The following is a 25481-nucleotide window of genomic DNA, read 5'->3' as shown; positions in this document are numbered from 1 at the left end:
CAGGACTGATTTCCTTTAGGATGGGCTGGTTTGACCTCCTTGCAGTCGAAGGGACTCTCAAGAGTCTTCTCCAACACCGCAGTTCAAAATCATCAATTCTCCGGCACTCAGCTTTCTTTACAGTCAAACTCTCACATCCATACATGACTACTGGAAAAACCATAGGTCCAATTAGACAGACCTTTAGGGCTTCCCTGGTGGCTCAGATGGTAAAGCATCTGCCTGCGATGCGGGAGACCCGGGTTTGATCCCTGGGTCGGAAAGACCCCTGAGGAAGGGAATGGCAACCCACTCCAGTACTCTTGCCTGGCAAATTCCATGGACAGAGGAACTTGGTAGGCTATAGACCATGGGGTCGCAAAAAGTCGGACACGACTGAGCGACTTCCCATGTTGGCAAAGTAATGTCTGCTTTTTTATATGCTGTCTAGGTTTGTCATAGCTTTTCTTCCAAAAAGCAAGTGTCTTTTAATTTCATGGCTGCAATCACCATCTGCAGTGATTTTAAGTGTTATGCTTAGGAAGTAAAAAAATTGTCCCCAGTTCCCATCTTTTTTTGGTAGTTTGACCATTCTCTCTTGCTCTATTTTCTCCATTTTCACACACACACACACACACACACACACACACACATCCCTCTCTTCAACATTATCTCTTCCTCCCTCCCTCCCACTCTTGACCTTTAGAAACTCAGAGCAATATATGTCACACTGTGGTAAAACTGGTGGCATTTTCAGGCTTTGCTGAGTATTGTGTTTTGGAAGAATTTTCTCACCCATTCCTCAAATAATTCTGTGAGTGAGGAACCATGCCATGCTCATTTGGGGACTTCTCCCTCTCAAAGTTCAGGAAAGAATCTGATAAACTTTCCTCCAGAGCTGAGGCTAAGACACCCAAGCCTACATTTTGGCTCAAGTACTCAGCATCTGAGAAACATTCAGAATCCTGAAGTACAGGGGGACTCTATCCTACAAGGAAGCAAGACATCACGTCTGGTAACAGAGGTCCGTCTCAACCTTTGCTGCATCAGGACCTGGAACTTTCAGAGTTCTGATGCTCAGGCCACACTCTTATCTGATAATATCAGAATACATGGAGGCAGAAGCCAGGCATCAAGACTTTTTAAATCTCCCCTGGAGACTCCAATGAATCTCCCCTGGAGAGTCCAGCCTGAGACTGAGGCCGAGTATCACTAAAATGGTGAAATGTCATGTGACATCAAGCAAGTTAGGAGAGCTCTTTTGGATGAGTGGCAAAGCTATCCACACAGCTTTGAAGTCATGGTATTAAACTTTCAAATTCATGCTTTTCTTCATATAAAATCAGCTAGGGCGAAACTTGCTAAATGGCACCCAAAATGGCAGATGACTATAAAGAAAATCATTGTGAATTTGAAATCAATGAGACCTGGGTTTAGGGTCTATCAGTCTGTCTTGTTTTAGCTGTGTGACTTTTCATTTGTGGTGAAACACATAATATAACAAAATTTGCCATAACCATTTTAAGTGTATAATTCAGTATTTTTTTATTATTAATGTAGAGTTGATTTACAATATTATGTTAGTTTCAGGTATATGACAGAATGACCCAGTTATATGTACATGTGTATGTATATATGTGTTTTTTTAAATCACTTGCCATTATGGCTTATTACAAGCTATTGAATATAGCTTCTTGTGGGACACAGCAGGTCCTTGTTGGTTACCTATTTTATATACAGCAGTGTGTATATGTTAACCTAAACTCCTGATTTACCCCTCCCACCCATTTCCCCTTTGGGAACTGTAAGTTTGTTTCCTGTGAGTCTGTTCAGTAGTATTAATTACATTTACATTGTGTTGTACAAACATCACCACCATCCATCCCCAGAACTCTTTTCATCTTGCAAAACTAAAACTCTACACCCACTAAACTGCAACTCCCCATTCCTTCCTTCCTCCCTCCAGCCCCTAACAACAACCATTCTCTTCTATTTTCCCTCTGTCTGAATTTGACTACTCTAGGTATTGCATATAAGTGGAATCATATAATATCTACTCTTTTTTGATTGCCTTATTTTACTTAGCAGGATATTTATTGAAGTTGTAGCCTATGTCAGAATTGCCTTCCTTTTTAATGATGAATAATATTGCTTTGCCTGTCTATACCATATTTTTTTTTATCCATTCTCCTGCTGATGGACACTTGGGCTGCTCTTATAATAGACAGCTTTGGCTTTTGTGAATAACGGTGCTATTATCACGGGTGTACATACATCTCTCTAAGACTCTGTTTCTAATTCTCTTGGGTATATACACAGAAGTGGAATTGCTGGATCACTGTATGTGTGCTCAGTTGCTCAGTCATATCAGACTCTTAGAAACTTCATGGATTGGAGCCTGCCAGGCTCCTCTGTCCATGGAATTGTCTAGGCAAGAACACTGGAGTGGGTTGGCATTTCCTACTCCAGGGAATCTTCCTGACCCAGAGATCAAACTCATGTCTCCTGTGTCTCCTGCGTTGGCAGGCAGATTCTTTACCACGGTGCCATTTGGTAAGCCTAAGTGTGTAAATTTAAGCAACTCTCTTTAATCTTTCTGAGCATCTATTTCCTTACTGGTAAAATTCACATTTATTAAACATGCTTCTAGGTGCTAGGGATACCACAGTGAATGGGACAGGTAAGGTTCTCATGCAGAAGGAGAAACAATTCTTACTACCACCTACTCTAAAATAAATGACATGACTTTCTCATTCTAACTTTCATTACAAATTTGATCCAGATAAGATTGACCTTCTCACTGGGAGTTGAGAACTTTGCACCAAAACACAAAACGAACTTATCTGGGAATCTAAGATCGATGAGTGTGAAGGGAAGAGATTCCCATGTTCTATCTTTGATGGAAGAAAATCTGAGTCCTGTAATTTAAGCTGGATAAGAAAACTGTCAATCCCAGCCATGTTTCCCCTTGCTGCTGCTGCTGCTGCTGCTAAGTCACTTAAGTAGTGTCTGACTCTGTGCGACCCCATAGATGGTTTCCCCTTGAGTATGGTATTAATGAGAATTCATGCTAGGACCTAATTAAACATTTTAAATATCTTTTTCAAGGGAAGAAGGAAAGAAATTATCCCAAAGTGCACACATACAACTATTGTGTGTTTTAAGATGCATCTCAGGAAAATTTCTCAGACTAGCTACAACTATATAAATTCATGAAATCTGCAAGTCAAAAAGCTCCATATAACCAAACAATAATGAAGTCTATGATGTATCCAAATTCAAAGGCAATGAATGATTTAAAGAATTGTCAAGAATTCTTTATGAAGAATGAATTTTGTCCAGGGTACAAAACTGTACAAGAATGAATTTGTGGGGAGGAGAGGGCGGGATGAATTGGGAGAGTAGGATTGTATATACATATACACACTACCGAGTGTAAAATAGATAGCTACTGGGAAGCTGTTACACAGCACAGGGAGCTCAGCTCAATGCTCTGTGATTACCCAGAGGAGAGGGGCGGGGGTGGTCGCAGGACAGATGCTCAAGAGGGAGGGGTATATATGCATGTGTATGTGTATGTGTATATGTATGTGTGTGTATGTGTATGTGTATGTGTGTGTATGTGTATATGTGTGCATATGTACGTGTATATGTATGTGTGCATGTGTATATGTATATGTGTGCATGTGTATATGTATATGTGTGCATGTGTATATGTATGCATATGTTTATATGTATGTGTATATGTGTGTGTATATGTGTGTATATGTATGTGTGTATGTATATGTATGTGTATATGTGTGTATGTCTATATGCATGTGTGTATATGTATGTGTATGTGTGTATGTATGTGTATGTGTGTATGTATGTGTATGTTTATGTGTATGTGTATGTGTATATGTATGTGTGTATGTGTGTATGTGTATGTGTATATGTATGTGTGTATGTGTATATGTGTGTGTATGTGTATGTGTATATGTATGTGTGTATGTGTATATGTATGTGTGTGTATGTGTATATGTATGTGTGTATGTGTATATGTGTGTATGTGTATATGTGTGTGTATGTGTATGTGTATATGTGTATGTTTATATGCATGTGTATGTGTATATGTGTGTATGTGTGTGTGTGTATATGTATGTGTATATGTATATGTATGTGTGTGTATATGTATGTGTATATGTATGCATGTGTATATGTATGTGTATGTATATATGTATGTGTGTGTATGTGTATTTGTGTGTGTATATATGTATGTGTGTATATGTATGTATGTGTATATGTATGTGTATGTGTATATGTATGTGTATATGTATGTGTGTGTATGTGTGTATGTGTATATGTATGTGTGTGTATATGTATGTGTGTATATGTATGTGTATATGTATGCATGTGTATGTATGTGTATGTATATATGTATGTGTGTATGTGTATATGTGTGTATATGTATGTGTGTATATGTATGTATGTGTATATGTATGTGTATATGTATGTGTATGTGTATATGTATGTGTATATGTGTGTGTGTGTATGTATGTGTATATGTATATGTATGTGCATATGTATAGCTGATTCACATTGTTGTGCAGCGAAAACTGGCACAACGTTGTGAAGCAATCATACTACACTTTAATAAAAAGACTAATGTGCTCAAAGATACCTAAATAAAGAAATAAATGTCCTAAAAAAGGAATGAATTGTGTATTAGCTTCCCTTAAACACAATAATTTCCTAAAGCAACAGGAATGGAGATAGAATATAAATAATAAGAAATGTTATACTGAACCTTCAGTTTCTGGTCATCTGATACGAACAGACAACTCATTGGAGAAGTCCCTGATGCTGGGAAAGACTGAGGGCAGAAGGAGAAGAGGGCGTCAGAGGATGAGATGGCTGGATGGCATCACCAGTGCAATGACTATGAACTTGGGCAAACTCCAGGAAATGGTGAGGGACAAGGAGGACTGGTGTCCTGCAGTCCATGGGGCCACAAAGAGTCAGACACAACTGGGCAACTGAACAACAAGTAAAAAATGTACATGGCAGCAGCCTCGGAATTTTCCATTCAGTCACCTTTTGGTAGAAAACTTATTCTTCTTAAAAATATAGAAAAATACAAAGAATAATATAACCCATAATACAGACTTTGTTTTTGTTTGATCAACCTTACTGAAAGGCAATTTATATAAACTAAATAAATTGCACATATCTTAAGTCTAGAGTAAATTTGAATTTTGATAAATGTAATACATCTGTGTAACAATCCACCCCAATCAAGCTCTGAAACATGTCCATCACCTGGAAAGTCCCCTCATGCTCCTGTGTAGGCAGTCTACTCCTGACCCAAACAAATACTGATCTGATGTCTATCACTGTAGATTACTTGTACCTACTCAAAAAATTCAATTAAATGAAATCTATAGGATATGTTATTTTCTGTCTGGCACACTTTGCTCAGTATTTATCCATGTTGTGCATATATCAGAATTTTATTTTATTTTTTTGCTGAGTTGTATTTCATTGTTCAAAGCCTAACATATTCCATTGTTCAAAGATACCACAATTTATTTATCCATTCTTCTGGCTTGTCTCCAGCATTTGGCTATTACAAATAAAATTGCCATAAGCATGTAAAAACCTTTTGTGGACATAAATTTTTATTTTTCTTGTAGAAATATCCATGAGACAAATTTCAAGTTTGTAGAATAGCTGTTTAACTTGATAAGAAATGGTTAAACTGTTTTCCTAAGTGGTTGTCAAATACATACTCACACCAACAATGTATGAGATATCCAGTTTCTCCATAGTCTTGACAACAGTTGGGATTGTCAATACTTTAAAATTTATCATTCTGGTGGGTATGTAGTAATAAATCATGTTTTTAATTCACATTTGCTTCATGACTAATAATGCTGAACATCTTTTCGTGGGTTCAGTGGCTTATTAGTCAGCTCAAGTTGTCATAACAAAACCATGGATTGGGGGACTTAAACAACAAATACTTTATTTCTCACTATTCTGGAGGCTGAAAGTCTGAGATAAAGGTGCCAGCCTGGTTGGGTTCTGGTGAGGACTCTCTTCTTGGCTTGCAAACAGCCAACTTCTCATGGTGTTCTTACAGTGGAGGGGACCAGGAGTGGGAGAGGGAGAGAGTCAGGATGTTCTCTAACATGTCTTCTGATAAAGGCACTGACCTCATCAGACCAGAGTCTTACCCTCATGACCTCACTAACCATATTACCTCCCAAAATTTTCATTTCCAACAACCATCACATTGAGCATTAGGACTTCAAAGTACAAAGCTGGGAGCGACTACAAACATTCAGTCCATAACATTGCCCATTCTTACAAGTACTATATTGAACTGTCTATTCAAGTCTTGCTTGTTTTTGTGTTGATTTGTCTGTCTTCTTCTTATTTAATTGTAATAGCTATTTGTGTATTTTAGAAAAAAAATCCTTCACCAGTCATATTTACTGCAAATACTTTCCCTTGCCTGAGGAGACAAACTCCAAAAAAATATTGCTAAGACTTATGTCAAACAACGTACTGTCAGTGTTTTCTTCTAGAAAATACTGTTTCTAGCCTTAAATTGGGGCCTTTGATTCATTTCGAGTTTATTTTTGTATGTGGTATAAGAAAATGTTCTAATTTCATTAATTTACAAGTAGCTGTTCAATTTTCCCAGCACCATTTACCGAAAATACTATCTTTTCCTCATTGTATACTTTTGCCTTCTATTCACAGATCAATTAACTATATGTATATGGGTCTATTTCTGAGCTCCCTATTGTGTTCCAATGATCTTTGTATCTGTTTTTGTGTCAGTACCAGACTGTTTAGATTACTGTAGCTCTATATCATAGGCTGAAATCAGGAAGCATAATATCTTCATCATTGTTCTTTTTCCATCAAGATCACTTTAGCTGTTCACAGTCTTTCATGGTTCCATAGAAATTTCAGAATTATTTGTTCTAGTTCTGTGAAGGATGTCATGGGTATTTTGATTACATTAAACCAGCATATTGCTTTGGGTAGTATGGACATTTTAACAATACTCTAAATTCATGAACATGGGACATCTTTCCATTTCTTTGTATTATCCTCAACATCCTTTGCCAATGTTTTACAGTGTTCAGAGTATAGACCTTTCATCTCTTTGTTTTCACATAGTATTGAAAGGCCTAGCAATAGCATTCAGACAAGAAAAATAAAGGCATCCAAATTGGAAAGGAAGGAGTAAAACTGTCACTATTTGCAAATGACATGATACTATACACAGAAAACTCTAAAATCTCTCTCAAAGAGCCATTAAAACTAATAGATGAATTAAGTAAGCCTGCAGGATACAAGTATATACACATAAATCTGTTGTTCTTCTATACACTAATAATGAACTATAAGAAAGAGAAAGCAAGAAAACAGTTCTGTTAAAAATAGCTTCAAAAAGAATAAAATACCTAGGAATAAACTTAGCCTACACATTTTCTTAATGATATCTTGTCTAGAGGAGTAGTTTTAAATTTGATCACATACATTACTTTTAAAAGTAATGCTTTTGGGTCATAGCTATGAAACACTGTTTATCCCAAGGTCATGAAGATTGTCCTCCATATCTTCTAGAAGTGTTAAATTTTTAGCTTTTCTGTTTAAGTCTAGACCTAATCTGAGTTAAATTTTGTATATGTCATGAAATAAGGACTGAATCTAATAAGTCAATGCATTTGACATGGGTGAGACATTCAATAAATTTAAATTCTAGAATTATTACTTTTAGCATTTAAGAACATTTAAATGCTATTTATATTAAAAGCTATATCAAATGTTATTTGATGTTAAATACTATTTGATAATATTAAGGATAGTAAATGCTATTTGCAGCTGAGCTATTTCAAATCCTAAAAGATGATGCTGTAAAAGTGCTATACTCAATATGCCAGCAAATTTAGAAAACTCAGCAGTGGCCACAGGACTGGAAAAGGTCAGTTTTCATTCCAATCCCAAAGAAAGGCAATGCCAAAGAATGCTCAAACTACAGCACAATTGCACTCATCTCACACGCTAGTAAAATAATGCTCAAAATTCACCAAGCCAGGTTTCAACAGTATATGAATCGAGAACTTCCAGATATTCAAGCTGGATTTAGAAAAGGCAGAGGAACCAGAGATCATATTGCCAACATCCACTGGATCACTGAAAAAGCAAGAGAGTTCCAGAAAAAATATCTACTTCTGCTTGATTGACTATGCCAAAGGCTTTGACTATGTGGACCACAACAAACTTTGGAAAACTCTTAAAGAGATGGGAATACCAGACCTCCTGACCTGCCTCCTGAGAAATTTGTATGCAGGTCAGGAAGCAACAGAACTGGACATGGAACAACAGACTGGTTCCAAATCAGGAAAAGAGTATGTCAAGGTTGTATATTGTCACCCTGATTATTTAACTTATATGCAGAATACATCATAAGAAACACTGGGCTGTGTGAAGCACAAGGTGGAATCAAGATTGCAGGAAGAAATATCAATAACCTCAGATATGCAGATGACACCACCCTTATGGCAGGAAGCGAAGAAGAACTAAAGAGCCTCTTGATGAAAGTGAAAGAGGAGAGTGAAAAATTGGCTTAAAACTCAACATTCAGAAAACTAAGATCATGGCATCTGGTCCGTTCATGGCAAATAGATGGGGAAACAGTAGAAACAGTGGCAGACTTTATTTTTCTGGGCTCCAAAATCACTGCAGATGGTGACTGCAGCCATGAAATTAAGACACTTACTCCTCGGAAGAAAAGTTATGACCAACCTAGACAGCATATTAAAAAGCAGAGATATTACTTTGCTAACAAAGGTCTGTCTAGTCAAGGCTGTGGTTTTTCCAGTAGTCATATATGGATGTGAGAGTTGGACTATAAAGAAAGCTGAGTGCTGAAGAATTGATGCTTTTGAACTGTGGTGTTGGAGAACACTCTTGAAAGTCCTCTGGACTGCAAACAGACCCAACCAGTCCATCCTAAAGGAAATCAGTCCTGAATAGTCATTGGAAGGATTGATGCTGAAGTTGAAACTCCAATACTTTGGCCACCTGATGCGAAGAACTGACTCATTGGAAAAGACCCTGATGCTGGGAAAGATTGAAGGCAGGAGGAGAAGGGGATATCAGAGGATGAGATAGTTGGATGGCATCACCAAGTCAATGGACATGAGTTTGAGTAAACTCCAGGAGTGGCGATGGACAGGGAGGCCTGGTGTACTACAGTCCATGGGGTCGCAAAAAGTCGGACACAACTGAGGGACTGAACTTAACTGAAGGATAGTAAAAGCTATAGATGCCCATTTACTGCAAAAGACTAAGAAGATTTACATACACTAAGGGGGGGGAAAAGCACAATGGGGCACTCAACAAAGCAAAGAGTGTTTTCCTTGCAAGAAGCCTGCCTTAATTGGCAGAGTTGGTGGCTAGAGTGATGCTCTCAGGTTTCCACTAAACTCTCCTGGCTCACCCCCAAGAGAGCCTGCAAAGAGTTCCCATACAGAAGAGCTCAGCTCTCCACATCTGTCTCTGCCCAAGGTCATTCTCTGACTATATCAAGCTAAGCTAGAAAGTCTCAGATGGAGGGTAACAACTCAGGATCAACCCTCAACACAAGGGGGGCCAGAGTTGGTGGACACATGCCCCAGATGCTACATCCTCCAAGGGACAATTTTCAGTTGTGTTTTTCACAGCAATCCAGAGGGTCCAAGCAGGATGGGGCCCTACAGAGGTGTTCTGTTCCTCACATCCTTTATTGGCTTTCTTCCCTTTCCTCTCTTTCCAGGCTCCCTCTGTGTGCTTTCTGGGATCCACTCCCAAATAATCTACTTGGACCAAAATTCTTTTCTGATGTCTGTGTTTGAGCAATCTCGACTAAAACAGAGGATGATCTCAGAAATGCAATGCTCTGGACACATATGAGCGCCTCCAATGAAAGGCAACCCTCTCTGGAGAAAGAAATAGAGGAAGGAGAGACCAATTGATTCCAAATCAAGGACCAAGGGTAGAAATAAAATAGAGATATAGTCACTCAAGGTAGTTTTTGTTCCCAAACCCTCCATGTTATCACACTCTTAGGGTTAAAGAGTCTTTGTTCTGGAAACCTCTTTGCCAAGGCCCTTGGCAAAACACCTTGCTCAAGGTAGCAATCTCACAATATAGTGGAGTAATGTCTGGGTTGTACCTGCTTCTTTTCCACAGGCCACAAGCCATAAACCAGAGGAGAGTGGACATCATCTCAAGTATAACAATTTTGCAATACAGACAGTTTTCTTTGAAAGGGCTTTACAAATACATCTCTCACTTGGGAACTTCAATAGAAGATAATTACTCTTTTCTGCCTCATAATATATATTAAAAATGTTCAAATGTGGCTTACCAGGGATTTCTGCCAAATATTTTTAGGCACCAGATCCAGCTTTACTTAATTTTATATGGCCTGCTTAGTCTATTACAAAATATCCTTTCATGCAGTATGAATTTGCTAAATAAGCGAAAATATATTCCTTTCTATTAAAACCCCAATTGAAAAAGCCTGCGAGGAGACTTTTATCCCCAGACCTATCTCATGAGGAGATAGCCACTGAAAAGAGATAGAAAGCCTCTTGAGATGTTATATACTTTTCTAAGTTGTCATGACTACCCTGAAACAAAATCAAACATGACCATCACCTTCCAAGAAAGGCCACATACATAATAAGAAGGCTGTTTTCAAATAAACAATGTACTTGATTACCACCCGGGCACACAATATCTCAACCACTATGTCTCATGGCCTTTTCTGTTTTTATGAGTTTATGCCAACACTAGTAACAAGCACAAAAGCCTGTGCAAAACTCTGCATTCGTTGGAGTGTTTGTGTTGGCTTCCTTAAAATCGGCTGATTTCCAAATCTCATTCTCCACCCTACCTTAGTTATATTTATACTGTTGTGCAGAACAAACTAGGATCCATATTTAAATGTGAAATGTTTTGTGACCATTTGTGCAAAGCTCTTTATCGGGGTCTCGCACATTAACGCCCTTCACAATTGACCCACAAGCCGATTGTTTCACACGCCATTTCCACAGGGCTGCTTTCACGCACTCCCAGCCCTGTTTTTACTTTTCTTAGCTTTCCTGGACAATCAAAAGGAAGTAGAACCCAGCCGGCTCGCTGAAAGCTGGAACTGCCCCTTGTCTCCTCCTACCTTCTGTCTCGGGTTTTGTTATTCTGCTTCTTTTTTTTCCCCATCATTTTTGGTAGTGGAGCCAGACTATATAGCTACAATCTCTTGATCCTCATGTCTGCTGTTTTTCCCTTCTGGCTCAAAGTCAATTGAAGACTCACTGTGATCAGTCCCATGAAGCCAAACCCTGCCACCTTGATTTCAATGGAATTTTATTCTCTGTTGTTGATTTGCAAAAGCAATGCAAAGGGGTATGTATGTGTATAGTGGTAGTGGGAGGTGGTAAGGCTGGGGGCAGGGCAGGGATAAAACCCCTCTTTCTTAAAGTAGTGGAAACATCCCACTTAGGAAACGTAAATGTTCTCATGCCTTTTTAATTTGGGGATTGCTTTGACTTACAGGTCACAGGGTTCCACACAATTTACTTCCCTCTTCCCAATTTTTTTTTTTTTAAGAGAAGGGTTGCAATCTGAACAAATTGAAGCAGAGTAGACTTCCTGTGCCCACGGCACTTTATTTGAAATAATGTTTCATGAGGTGCTATGGCTGTTGATTTAGTCTCTCTCAACTTCAGTTTTCTGTAAAAGAGATTGATCTCTATTTATTGAGTGTTACTGTGGTTACAAGATACACTATGGATGTCTGTCTCATTTGATGGCTATGAAGACTTAATAAACTATCAGACATAAAGCACAGACTGCAGGGTCTGACAAGAGGTGAGTGTGCAGAAATGTTAATCACATCATTGTGTTAAAGCATGAATCACAGTGAGAGTTAAGAGGTCAAAGAACTAACAGTGAATGTCTCCACTATAGTTAATCTCATGATTAAGAGCCCAGGTTTTAGAGTTGAACACACCTACCTGCAAATCCCCACTTCATCATTTCCACATACGTGACCTTCAGCAAGTTCTTTAGGCCTCAGTGTCCCTGTCTGCAAAACAGGGATAATAAATTATCCCCCTTAAGTGATGGCTACAAAGATTTTACTTGTATGTAGTTAGCACAGTTTTGCCCATCAACATGTGCTTCACATATCAGCATGTGGTTGTTGCTGTTTAGTCGCTAAGCTGTGTCCAACTCTTTTGCGACTCCATGGGCAGTAGCCCACCAGACTCTCCTGTCCTTGGGATTTCCCAGGCAAGTATACTGGAGTGGGTTGCTATTTCCTTCTCCAGGGGAATCTTCCCAACCCAGGGATCAAACCTGAGTCTCCAGCATTGGCAGGCGGATTCTTAATCACTGAGCCACCTGAGAAGCGTCAGTATTTGGTGCTAAGTTACTTCAGTCACATCAGACTCTGTTGGACCCTATGAACTGTAGCCCACCAGGCTCCTTTGTCCACGAGATTCTCTAGGCAAGAATACTGAAGTGGGCTGCTGTACCCTCCTCCAGAAGATCTTCCCAACCCAGAGATCGAACCCACATCTCTCACGTCTCCTGCATTGGCATGTAGGATAACTTGTGCCACCTGGAAAGCCCTCAGTATATGGTAGGTAGGTATTATTAATATTATTAATATTACTTGCCTGTTTAATATACTTTTATTATAAGAACATAATACAGGATTACCCCAAAGGAAGAATTTATATCTACTCATACATATACTTTGATATAGATTATTTTCAGTCAGTTGATGTATTCTCAGATATTTATTCTCAGGATATTCTCAGATATCCTGAGGACATTCTTCAGTCCTAGGATATCTTTCAAACGAGGGTGCTTCCATGTGATGTAGAAGTTAAGTAGGATGGGAGCCAAACCGCTAGAGAAACTGATCCTGAGGTCAGTTTTAGTGGGAAGAAGTTGGATAGAACATTAGTGATGGTGTAATCCTGCAGCCATTACAGTGGTTTAACACAAATATGGTTCTTTACTGCTCATGTCATAGTTCAATGCAAGTCCACAGGGAGGGTCTGCCCCCAACCATTCAGGGGCTGGGTCTTCCTGTCAGTTGGCTTTGCCATCCTTTAGAGCCTTCAAGTCCTCCATCAAATTATTCCCATCCATCCAGAAGAATAAGAAAGAAAGGATATTGGAGTATGATGCAAGACGTTTTAGAAGCCAGTCCTGATATGGAATACGTCACTTCTGCCTGTATTCCACTGGCTAGAATTCAATTAATGTTGCCATCTACTTTGCAAAGACTAGGACAGCACTGAGCAACTTTTACTTATTCACTCACTTCAAGAGATACTAAGAATTGTCTTCTGGGCGTCCAGAGATTTGCATATCACATGGCACTGTCTTCGCCTCAAGTGGGTATGAGGAACTCACTTTATCATCATCTATCAATCTAATTTAAACTAATTAAGGGACAACAGCTACAAACTGCCATGAAAATGCCTTATTCAGGCTGAATATTTTAATTTCTCAAAGGATGATCATATGATTTGTGGCCCAATCTGGGACAACTGTGAGAGTGATAAAAGGTGGCAAAGTAAAATAAAATAATATTTTTAAATATTTTTAAATTAACCAACAGAATGATCTTAATTTACTGGTAGAACTTTAAAACTGTTCTGATCAAAACTATTTTTAAAAAATGGCATTTAAAAAATAAACATAGAACAGAATTTTGGACTCTGTGGGAGAAGGCGAGGGTGGGATGTTTCGAGAGAACAGCATCGAAACATGTATATTATCTATAGTGAAACAGATCACTAGCCCAGGCTGGATGCATGAGACAAGTGCTCGGGCCTGGTGCACTGGGAAGACCCAGAGGAATCGGGTGGAAAGGGAGGTGGGAGGGGGGATCGGGATGGGGAATACGTGTAAATCCATGGCTGATTCATGTCAATGTATGATAAAAACCAGTACAATATTGTAAAGTAATTAGCCTCCAACTAATAAAAATAAATGAAAATAAAATAAAATAAAATAAACATAGAATACATCCATATACATGAAATTTTTAACATTGTTAATAATCTGAATGTTAAAAAACAACAAGAAAACAAATTTCCTAGGTACTTATTTATATGCATTAGTCTCTTTATAGTATAATGTTTTTTAACATTCTCTCCTAAAATTCCTTGTTTTCATAAAATATCTGAGATCTGTTTTCAAAATTGCATGATTAAAATATGTGAAATTTTGTAATCGTTTAAGGAGACAACCTCTTCACAATCACTGTGCTGTCTGCCAAACTCAAAGTAAATTCTGCTAAATAAAGGCTGTCTTAGTCTGCTTAGGCTACAATACCAAAACAACACAGACGACAGAAATTTATTTATCTCTGGGAAGTCCAAGATCAAGGTACCAGCTGATTCTGCCATTTCTGATGAGAGTTATTTAGCTGGCTAGCAGGGCTGGAGTAGACAGAGACAGAGAGACAGCTCTATGGTGTCTCCTCCTCTAAGGACTTTAATTTTATTAGATCAGGGTCCCACCTTTACAATCATTTAACCTTAACTACCTCCCTATAGGCCCTTGTCTCCAAATGCAGTCACATTGGAGAATACCACCCAACACACAAACTGGGGGCAGAGGGGAGGGGAACAGGTTACTGCTAAAGACCATTGTCAATGCTACTTCTTACTGAAATTTATAAATATCTCAGCCCCAGTAATAATTTACTGACTTTTTATCTGTCTTCAGAGTACTTTTCTCAGGCGAATGTTTTTACAAACAAAACTGTTCAAAGAAATATAATTTTATTTACGATCCTTTTGAATGTTTTGCCAGACTTAGATGCTATGGAATCATGGACCTTCTTGATTTCATTTTATTCTAGTATATAGAATACAATTTGATTTATCAGTTAAAAATAGGAGGTCTACCAATAGCTTCTTCCCACAAGAGTTTTTCCATAGCATAAGTTATAGCTTCAAATGGAAATCTTGCACACCATTTGGGTTTGCCTTATTTAATGTATAATGTGTAGAAATAAATGTGAATGTCTTCTTTTCTGCAAGCTTTGTTGTCAATAATTTCAGGTTTGAAAGCTTCAACCATTGTAATTCTCTCAACACTCCATTCATTGACTCATTTGATTTAAAGATTTCCAATTGGTTTGGAATAAGACACAACCAAGATGAGCAAATTTATTTACAAAAGGTAGTTCACTTTCACTGGAATGAACCTGCAAAATCTTGACTTCAATTCTGTGAACTGGGTGAGAAAAAAAACAAACAAACCATTAATAGAACCACCTTCACTAATCTCCTATTGCACAAGCTGCCCCTTGGGCCAGGGAACAGCTGGCTGGGATACCAAGTGTCCAACAGAATCAGAGCCTTGAGTTCTCCCTCCACCAAATCCAGGGGAAGTGAGTCCACTGTAGTCATTCCCGCCTGAATGCACAGTGCATGCTGTCCTAGAAAGGGAGATACTGATTTTGATGCATCTGGGAAAAGTTAGGGGAAGAAAACGTGTCTTCTGTGCCTCTCAGATTGGACTGCCTATTGAAGTGAGAACCCTGTTGACTCCACATGCACCTCACACATGGTTAGGAAAGCATGGGAGAAGTCAAAGTACAATGTGGAGGTCTTCTGAGTCTATTCCAGATTATTTTAATTTAAACATTGACAATAATCCTTTGCTTAAAAAATAATCAGGGACATATGCTAACCTCAGTGGATGACAGAACAACTATCAACCAGGAATATCCCAGCAAACCAGCACAGCTGGAACATACCGTCACATTTTTGTGCTCCTTCACAGTTATAAATTCCTCAGAGCTCTCCCCATGAAGATAAGTCATGTATCCATCTTTCAGGTCCTCCAAATGGGATCTGCTTAGCAGACAGGAATTCACTCTGTCGTGAAATCTCAATGCTCTGGCCTCAGAAAGGACCCTTCACTGCCCTCTATTCAAGGTTGGTTTCCCCCAAAATGCCAAGAGAGAGATGAAAACACAAAAATAGCCTAAAACCCTCTAGAGTCTCCTAGTCTGGAAAAATGAGTCAGTGAGGGGTAACACATGTGCTGCTAACACTCATGAAGCCTGAGGGGATAGGGGAGCCATGAAAGCAGTCACATAGTTTTAATTCCTACCTGTATTCCACTTGCACTTTGGAATTCTGGGGTGGGCAGAGCCACCTGTTCACCAAAATTAGGAGATACAATCCCTTTCACACAATTCCAAAAGCTCAAAGCAGCTAGCTTTAGGACAAATTAATGAAAGTCATCTTTCTATCCCAGAGAACAAATCCTGCTATCTATTTCAAGAGCTAGTTTAGAGTGAAGAGGGAAACAGTTTTAAGAGAAAGATGTAACACAAGCATGCAATTTGTTGTAGCTTCCATCTACCATTTTTTCCCCTAAGTTCCCTCTTCTAACAGCCTTCATAGCTAAATCATAATCTGCACTGAATTAAGATATTCCTTATTATTAAAGCTGTTGCCAGGAAAAAAGGAGATTTTACCAAGTCATACATTTGCATATCTATTCACTCAAATGTTCATTCAACACATATTTGTCAAATACCTTAGGAGACAAATGTCACCTCAGGTTCCATATTAGCCACAATATTTTCCAGAAGAGAACCCAATTCAGGCTGTGGGATGTTCTTTGGATATCAGCAAATGGATATTCATGATGTTTAACAATGGTAGATCATGGGCAGCAGCCAATCAGAATGACACCCTTCTAGAGACTGAATATTTGTGTCCCCCCCAAATTCTAACATTGAAACCTAATCCCCAACATGATGGTATTGGGAGGTGGAGCTTTTGATAGGTGCTCAAGTCATGAGGATGGAGCCCTCATGAAAGGGATTAGTGACAAAGAAGCTCCGCAAGCTCCCTCCCTCCTTCCACCATGTGAGAACACGGTGAAAAGACAGCAGTCTATGAACAAGGAAGCTGGTCCCCAGAAGACACTGAATCTGCAAGCACCTTAGTCTGCAAGTCCATCTTCCAGAATTGTGAGAAACGAATGTTTGCAGTTCAAGCCACCCTTGCCATGATATTTTTGTTTTAGCAGCCAGTGCAGACTAAGACACACCCCCATGCAACCAATAAGAAAGGGTGAAACTGAAGAATACTACATGGCCACTCTATATTTACTAGCTGAAGACAGCCCTGGAGCAACCTTAATTTCTGAGAATGGCAAAGACATTCACTTCAATGACAAATGCTTCTAAATGGTGTGTAAGAGCAACAGTATGAAAACATTATCTTGTGTTCTGAAGAATTTAGGGAAAAAATTCTAAAATATATGTATCTACTTTCATTTCATTGTGTCATATGAGGTGAAAACTAGAGAAGTTACTGGGTGCCTACTACATGTAAACCTGCTACCTATGCCTTACTTCTATCATCTCTAATTCTCACTTGTAAGAACTGGTAAGTAAGAATTACTAAACCTACTTTGTCAAAGAGAAAGTAATTTCCAAGAGACTCTCTGTTTTACTGAAGTCACATATTTAGTTCATGGTGGCAGGTTCAAAACCAGGTCAGTCAAGCTCAGGTCATCTCCCCTTCATTCTAATTTTCTTATGGGAACTAACTTCTCCCACACTCTTCCCTCCTAGAAGGAGTATGAAATTGACTGGCCCTCTCCTACCAAGGAACAGACGCACGATCTAAACAAGGCTTGGTGAATTGTAGAAATGGTCACAACTGTTCCCCATGACCGCCCTTGTATCCATACTATTTTGCAGTATGAATTTTGCAGCTGTTCTCATCAAGAACTGGAATTTTTTTCCACACCCTTGAATCCGGACTGGCCTTGAGACTTGCTTTTGCAAACAGAATGTGGCAGAAGTGACACTGAAAATTCTGAGCATGTGCCTTCAGAGACCTTGAATACTTCTACTCCACTCTTGCATTCTCATTCAACTGTGAACTAACTAACTCTTGCCATCTTGCTGGAGGATGAGAGCCCATATGAAGCAGAAATAAGCTGTATTGGAGGGACCAGCCCTTAACCAACGATAGAGCTAAGGAAGATGTGACTATATAGTAAACCAAGCTAAGATCAGCTGGGCCTGATTCAGTTCTGCAAAGAAGTTCAGCAGAACCCAGCCTAAACCGTCAACCTACAAAATCATGAACTGCACAGATGTTGTTTTAAGCCATAAAGCTTTGAAGTGGTTTAGTACACAATAAAACCTAGCCAATACGTGAGGATGGAAAAGACCCCGAGGGTGCCCATGGGGAGATTTTTAACTACCTCTTGCTGCCTAGCTCCCTACATCTTCTCTGATTCTTGTTCTTTCTGAGCCTAATTCTCCAACATTATCATTGATGTCATAAGCTACCTGAATCCTTATGACAAGCTCCTTTGGCTTACATTTGTCAGAGTTCATGTCAATCCCCAAATCTCTAACTTATCTCAGAGGCTTTGGTCCAAACTCTTCACTTTGCTGCTGAAAAACTGAGACCAGAGAAGAAATCTAGTTATCTGCCCAAAATCATGCATCTACTCTTGGGAATACTTTAGATAATATAACATAGACAATAGGGCCATCATGATCATACAAGGCCACCACCCTAGTCATGACAGGAACCAACCCTGTATTAGCAACGTAGAAAGACTAGCTGCTGCAAAGGCTTCACACAGTGTTTTCATTTCCATGCCTCTCACAGGCAAGTCAAGGGTTTAATGGTGGGATAGTCTTCCAAGTGCTTATTCATGAACTCAAACTCCTTCTAAATTGTGGTTCTACTCTTCTCTAAGTCCTAGGGTTCTCAATACTCAGCCAGAACATGGGAAGGAAAAAAAAGGTCCTTGAGAGGGTTTTATGAGCCAGGCCTGGAAGCAGCACCTGCCATTTTCCTCATATGCCACTGGACAGAGCCCAGGCACGTGACCACATCAAGCTGCAAAGGAAATGTGGTCCAGCTGCGTCCCAAGGAATATGTGAGAGCACAGATAGTGGCGGATCTTTGCCACAGACTCTTAGCTGATTTTATAGAGAATCAGATCATTAAGATTAAGCCCTTTTTGCTCCTTAGAAAACCACTCCATTCCAAAAAGTGACCAATAAAAGAATAAATCCATTTTCTATTTATTCTTCAATAAAAAAAATACTTTAAAATGTTGCTCATGCAACTGAGTACTCAGAATCTGAAAATCTTACACTTCCTGCAGCTTGCTAAAGCAAAAGTTCTGCTAAAGATAGGAAACCTTGTTCAGAACACACTATTACTCTGCTATAATATTCTCTACACTTTCCATTTCTTCCAAAAAATAATCCTGGGATTAGGGGCAGGAATTTTACAAGTAATCATTTGCTTTCCTTTGTTTAATCAATGGCACATTTAGCAGTTTATCAACCACTAGATTACTCTTAAAATTTTGGCATCACATTAGATCACTCAGATACAATTAAGGGAAAAAAAACATTTCTCTGCTCCTCACCTCCCTAGCAGATTTCTTTTTTCCTTCCAATTTCATGAGAAAGTCCTCAGGAAAAATAGATCCACAAAAAGTATCAAATTAATAGATGAGCTGAGCCTACATTCTTCTTTTCCCATGATGCCTTCTAAATACCAAAAAAAGACTAGACAGAAGGCGAGACCCATCCATCTACATTCCAAGACACGCTCCAGTTACCCAATCACTGCAGAGGGTTGCCAGGATGCACAGCCCATGCTTTGGACTAGAATCCAACAATTTTCAATGTATTCCAGTTACTGAGTGGATACTAAAGACTCCAACCAGCCATTAAGCAGCCAATGGACTTTTCCGAAGAATCTGCACAGAGGGCACTGTGGCATCTTAAGTGGCCACGCTTTGGGCCACAGAGTATGCCTCCAAACAGCTGAGATTACTAAACAAAGCCGTGGAGTGCATACACTCTCATTCACTGTTTTCACATTTTTCTGTTTCCAAAATGTTTGGCTACCTTTTTTTCCCTTCGTCTCAACCCCCAGCCCCCTAGCTCTTTCTTAAGGACAGAGAAGAAAAAATCTAATTCTCATAAAATGACTGGTTTTCAAAATATGTTAAGCATTTAGAGATTTATTAGAAACATTTTTAGTTCCTCATTAATATAAAGCAAATTATTGTTGATTTACAACAGACGGCTCATCTGATATCCTTTAGACGGTCATAAAAAAATAGTCTGAGCATTAAAAGTGGTTGATGTCTTCCTGGCAATAGCAACTAAACTCAGTCAATGACGGCCGTTTCCAACTGGATGAAAAATAGCCCATTCTCATTGTGTGCTCTGCTCACTTTTGCGTAAGTATTCCAAATAACCTGTGCTTATATGAATTTATTTTCATATTTTGTTCATTTATTAGAGCTTGGGATACCTCATTCACACCAGAGTGATATTCAGAGTGAGAAAGAAATACTTGCTAAGACTACCGTGTCTTTACACCAGACATGTTTTACTATAGCAAATTTTTACTAAAACTTGTGAGGGTTTTTCCCACCTTTAAGCAATCTCAATGATAATAAGTTGAAGCCTGCCTTGGATTTGCTGGCTAGGAGTATCAACTCTTTAGTCAAATTGCAAAGTTTAGGTGCTGGCTCTACAACTTGAGCAATTTACCTGCTCTTAGTAAACCTCAGTTTTCTCCTCTGTAAAATGGGAATGTCAAGAGCAACTGGATCAAGGGTGAGATTTAGATGAGGTTTATAATTGTTTCATAGCACCAGGCATATAGAGATTTCTCTATTAATATAAGTTGTTGGCACAGGATCAAGACTATTAATAGGCAATTATGAACAGCTTTACCCACTCCCTGTCTGCTAAAGAAAACTACCCTTTGCCAGCTAAATTGCTTCCTGTCTCTTCATCCTCCCAGAAGGGTCCAGCTTTGTCAGACTAGAGCAAAGGAAAAATGAAAAGGATGCAGGCCAAGGTATGTTCAAGAGATTAAGTAAGAGGCCCTGAGGAGAAAGGCAAGGCTGTGGTATGCAAGGAAATTTTTTGAAAGGTATAGGGAGATTTGAATTTATTGTCTTTGGTATATTCCTATGTTATTCACAGTATCAAAAAAGGACTTGACTATTTCTAAATTTTGAGGAGCATGCTGAACTGTGTGTGTATTTGGGGGGGGGGGATTGTGTGTGTGTGTGTGTGTGTGCGCGCACTTAACTATTATCCTGATTAGACAGGACCACTCAAATTACAGAATTATACATTATTACTACTACTTCTATCATTACTATTCTCTGAGTGTTATATGTTCTTTTTTCAACTGGTTGTTCTGCCCTTAATTAAGAACCTGCTTTCCATTTCCCCTAAAGTCAGGAACAAGACAAGGGTGCCCACTCCCACCACTACTATTCAACATAGTTTTGGAAGTTTTAGCCACAGCAACCAGAGAAGAAAAACAAATAAAAGGAATCCAGATTGGAATAGAAGAAGCAAAACTCACTGTTTGCAGATGACATGATCCTCTACATAGAAAACCCTAAAGACTCTTCCAGAAAATTACTAGAGCTAATCAATGAATATAGTAAAGTTGTAGGATATAAAATTAATGCACAGAAATCCCTTGCATTCCTATACACTAACAATGAGAAAACAGAAAGAGAAATTAAGGAGAAAGTTCCATTCACCATTGCAATAAAAAGAATAAAATACTTAGGAATAAATCTACCTAAAGAAACAAAAGACTTATATATAGAACACTATAAAACACTGATGAAAGAAATTTAAAAATGACACAAATAGATGGAGAAATATACCATGTTCATGGATCGGAAGAATCAATACAGTGAAAATGAGTATATTACCCAAAGGAATCTATAGATTCAATGCAATCCCTATCAATCTACCAATGGTATTTTCCAGAGAACTAGAACAAATAATGTCATAATTTGTATGGAAATTCAAAAAAACCTTGAATAGCCAAAGCAGTCTTGAGAAAGAAGAATGGAACTGGAGGAATCAACCTGCCTGACTTCAGACTATACTACAGAGCTACAGTCATCAAGACAGTATGGTACTGGCACAAAGACAGAAATATAGATCAATGGAACAAAATAGAAAGCCCAGAGATAAATCCATGCACCTATGGACACCTTATCTTTGACAAAGGAGGCAAGAATATACTATGGAGAAAAGATCTCTTTAACAAGTGGTGCTGGGAAAACTGGTCAACTGCCTGTGAAAGAATGAAACTAGAACACTTTCTAACAATATACACAAAATAAACTCAAAATGGATTAAAGATCTAAATGTAAGATCAGAAGCTATAAAACTCCTAGGGGAAAACATAGGCAAAACACCCTCTGACATAAATCACAGCAGGATCCTCTATGCCCCACCTCCCAGAATATTGGAAATAAAAGCAAAAATAAACAAATGGGACCTAATGAAATTTAAAAGCTTTTGTACAATGAGGGAAACTATAAGCAAGGTGAAAAGACAGCCTTCAGAGTGGAAGTAAACAATAGCAAATGAAGCAACTGACAAAGAATTAATCTCAAAAATACACAAGCAGCTCATGCAGCTCAATTCCAGAAAAATAAATGATCCAATCAAAAAATGGGCCAAAGAACTAAACAGACGTTTCTCCAAAGAAGACATACAGATGGCTAACAAACACATGAAAAGATGCTCAACTTCACTCATTATCAGAGAAATGCAAATCAAAACCTCAATGAGGTACCATCTCATGCTGGTCAGAATGACTGCTATCAAAAAGTCTTCAAACAATAAATGCTGGAGAGGGTGCAGAGAAAAGGGAACCATCTTACACTGTTGGTGGGAAGGCAAACTAGTATGGCCACTATGGAAAACAGTGTGGAGTTTTCTTAAAAAACTGGAAATAGAACTGCCATATGACCCAGGAACCCCACTGCTGGGCATACACACCGAGAAAACCAGAATTGAAAGAGACACGTGTACCCCAATATTCATCGCAGCACTGTTTACAATAGCCAGGACATGGAAGCAACCTAGATGCCCATCAGCAGATGAATGGATAAGAAAGCTGTGGTACATATACATAATGGAATATTACTCTGTCATTAAAAAGAATGCATTTGAATCAGTTCTCATGAGGTAGATGAAACTGGAGCCTATTAAACAGAGTGAAGTAAGTCAGAAAGAAAAACACCAATACAGTATATTAACACATATATATGGAATTTATAAAGATGGTAGCAATGACTCTATATGCGAGACAGCAAAAGAGACACAGATATAAAGAACAGACTTTTGGACTCTATGGGAGAAGGCAAGGGTGGGATGATTTGAGAGAAGAGCATTTAAACGTTTATATTACTTTATGTGAAACAGATCACCAGTCCAGGTTCGATGCAAGAGACAGGGAGCTCAGGGCTGGTGCACTGGGATGACCCTGAGGGATGGGATGGGGAGGGAGGAAGGAGGGGGGTTCAGGATGGGGAACACATGTACACCCAGGGCTGATTCATGTCAATGTGTGGCAAAAACCAGTACAATATTGTAAAGCAATTAGCCTCCAATTAAAATAAATTAATTAATTTTTTAAAAAAAGAACCTGCCTTCACTTTAAAAAATATCGCAATTTATACAATGAAATTTATGGCCAATCTCTTCTGTTGCTGCTCTTGTCACTGCCATTATTGTTTTTAATTACAATTGAAGTAATGAAAATTTTTAAATTTTATATTATTCTAAGTACTCTTAAAAAAATATTTTTTTCATGGATTTTAATAGCAAACAAATTCCTCAGATGATTTAAGCACCTCAAAACTCATTTGCCCCATAAATGCCAACTTTTTGGTGAAAATAAGATTTTAGATACTATCTGACCCTAATTTATCCAACAAGCCCATGCATACACACAAATGATATCTTCAAATATTCTTTCTACTTAAATGTCATTTTCTTTTTAGATTCTGAGAGGACAAAGGGCAAGTACCAAAGTTGGGCTACATCAGGTTTCTTATGTGGACACTTTATCCATAAGAATGTGAAAATCTAATTTAATATAAAAAAGCCATTTACAACCTTCAGATCTTCAGACACAATAAGAATGTCAGCAGTAGGAGCAGATATCTTACCTAAACTTAGTTACCCATCAACTTTATATTACTCACTTTACTGCCTTGTTCTTTAAATATTCATCAAGAATTATAAGAGGCATAAACTGGTCAGTTAGTCCACTAGTGAAAAAGCAAAAAGAATATTCTAAGTCACTAATAGTTGTACTTGCAAAGTTGATGATGACCTGAAAGTTCTTCCTTCTTAAAAAGATAGGTTTTGAAAAAATTCAAGAGGCAGTATTTATATTTTGTATGGAGCATCTTGGGATGCCAATTAAAGACTGTTTATTGTCAGACCCTTGAATTTAAGGATCTTCCTAAAACATATATAAAGCACAAAAAGAGGGCATTATATGATTTAATTTTAAAGAAGAGAGAAAGACAGTCCACTGTGAATCTCTGACAGTAATTACAGTGAAATATTCATTGTTCTCTACTTGGAAATTGTTACAAAAACATTTTTCAAAAATATTCCTTACAAAGGAAATGGCTTAGGATGTAATACAGACATGTTTTTCAAGCCAGATGGAAACATTTCTATCTTGGGGGAAGAGCGGTGTAGGGATTAATAAAAAAGCAGAAATAAGGCAGAAAGAATCAGCTTTTACTAAATGAGTTAGCCTAAGTTTTATCTCCCTGGAGATGAATTTTTGCAGTTCTTTCTACTTTACAAGGTCTTCTCCATCTTCCTTGGATATCTGAACCTCATTTCTCTCTCTCTCTCCCTCAGCCTCTGTCTGTCTAGGTTTCCAAAATGTTTGCTTGGCTTTGTCCCGCTAACACCACTCAATAAAATGCGTTCACTACCTTGGGAGTGTATGTGGTCATGTAATCCCATAATCATATTCCTAGATGATATGTCAAAATTCATTTAAGTTGGACTTAGCGCTCAGCATGATCTCACAAAGATGTCCATGAGAGGGGTCAATGATGACTTCATCGTCTAAGGATGAATGCACTAGCTTTTCAACCAGCAGAGCAGAGGCCCATTTCAATGACAAATAGAACCTCAAGGTCAAAATAAAAATCTAAGAAATCAGGTACCTCTAAAATCTGAAAATTTCATGGATGAGCACAGAACAAGAGACTGGGAAATGCTTTGGCTGACACTGTCATGGAAAAACAAGAACTGCAGCATCACTTTCCTGAAGTTATGGTGAAATCCTTAGGGCAGTGCACCAAAGTGAAAGCATTGTGTACAGAGCTGTGTGTGGGTGACTGAGAAAAGTTCCAAGTTCTGAATTGTACATGCTCTATTAAATATGATCAGATCTATTAAATACACTAATCTCTCTGTATATGTTTCCAATTCTGTGGTCACTTTTATCTCTACTTCAACCATGCCCAACTGCTCTCCTTTTATGTCATTTCTAAGAAAGTTTCATTAATTTGTTCTTGGATACTACCATTTCATTGTC

General features: G+C 38.4%; 1 long non-coding RNA gene across 2 annotated transcripts in view; it reads right to left on the bottom strand.

Moving 5' to 3' along the window:
• LOC122682205 overlaps positions 1 to 25481 on the bottom strand; it is a 427740-nt gene that overhangs the window by 281781 nt on the left and 120478 nt on the right. The window contains exon 3 of one of the 2 annotated variants that reach the window (XR_006337263.1): positions 12045 to 12112. The exons of the other annotated variant lie outside the window; for it this stretch is intronic. This is a non-coding gene — a long non-coding RNA (uncharacterized LOC122682205). Of the gene's footprint in view, positions 1 to 12044; positions 12113 to 25481 lie in introns of those variants that run through there. 2 annotated transcript variants of the gene reach the window in all.

Source organism: Cervus elaphus, chromosome 23 (genome assembly GCF_910594005.1).
Source record: "Cervus elaphus chromosome 23, mCerEla1.1, whole genome shotgun sequence".
NCBI classification, from domain to species: Eukaryota; Metazoa; Chordata; class Mammalia; order Artiodactyla; family Cervidae; genus Cervus; species Cervus elaphus.
This window is presented reverse-complemented; position numbering and strand designations above follow the sequence as displayed.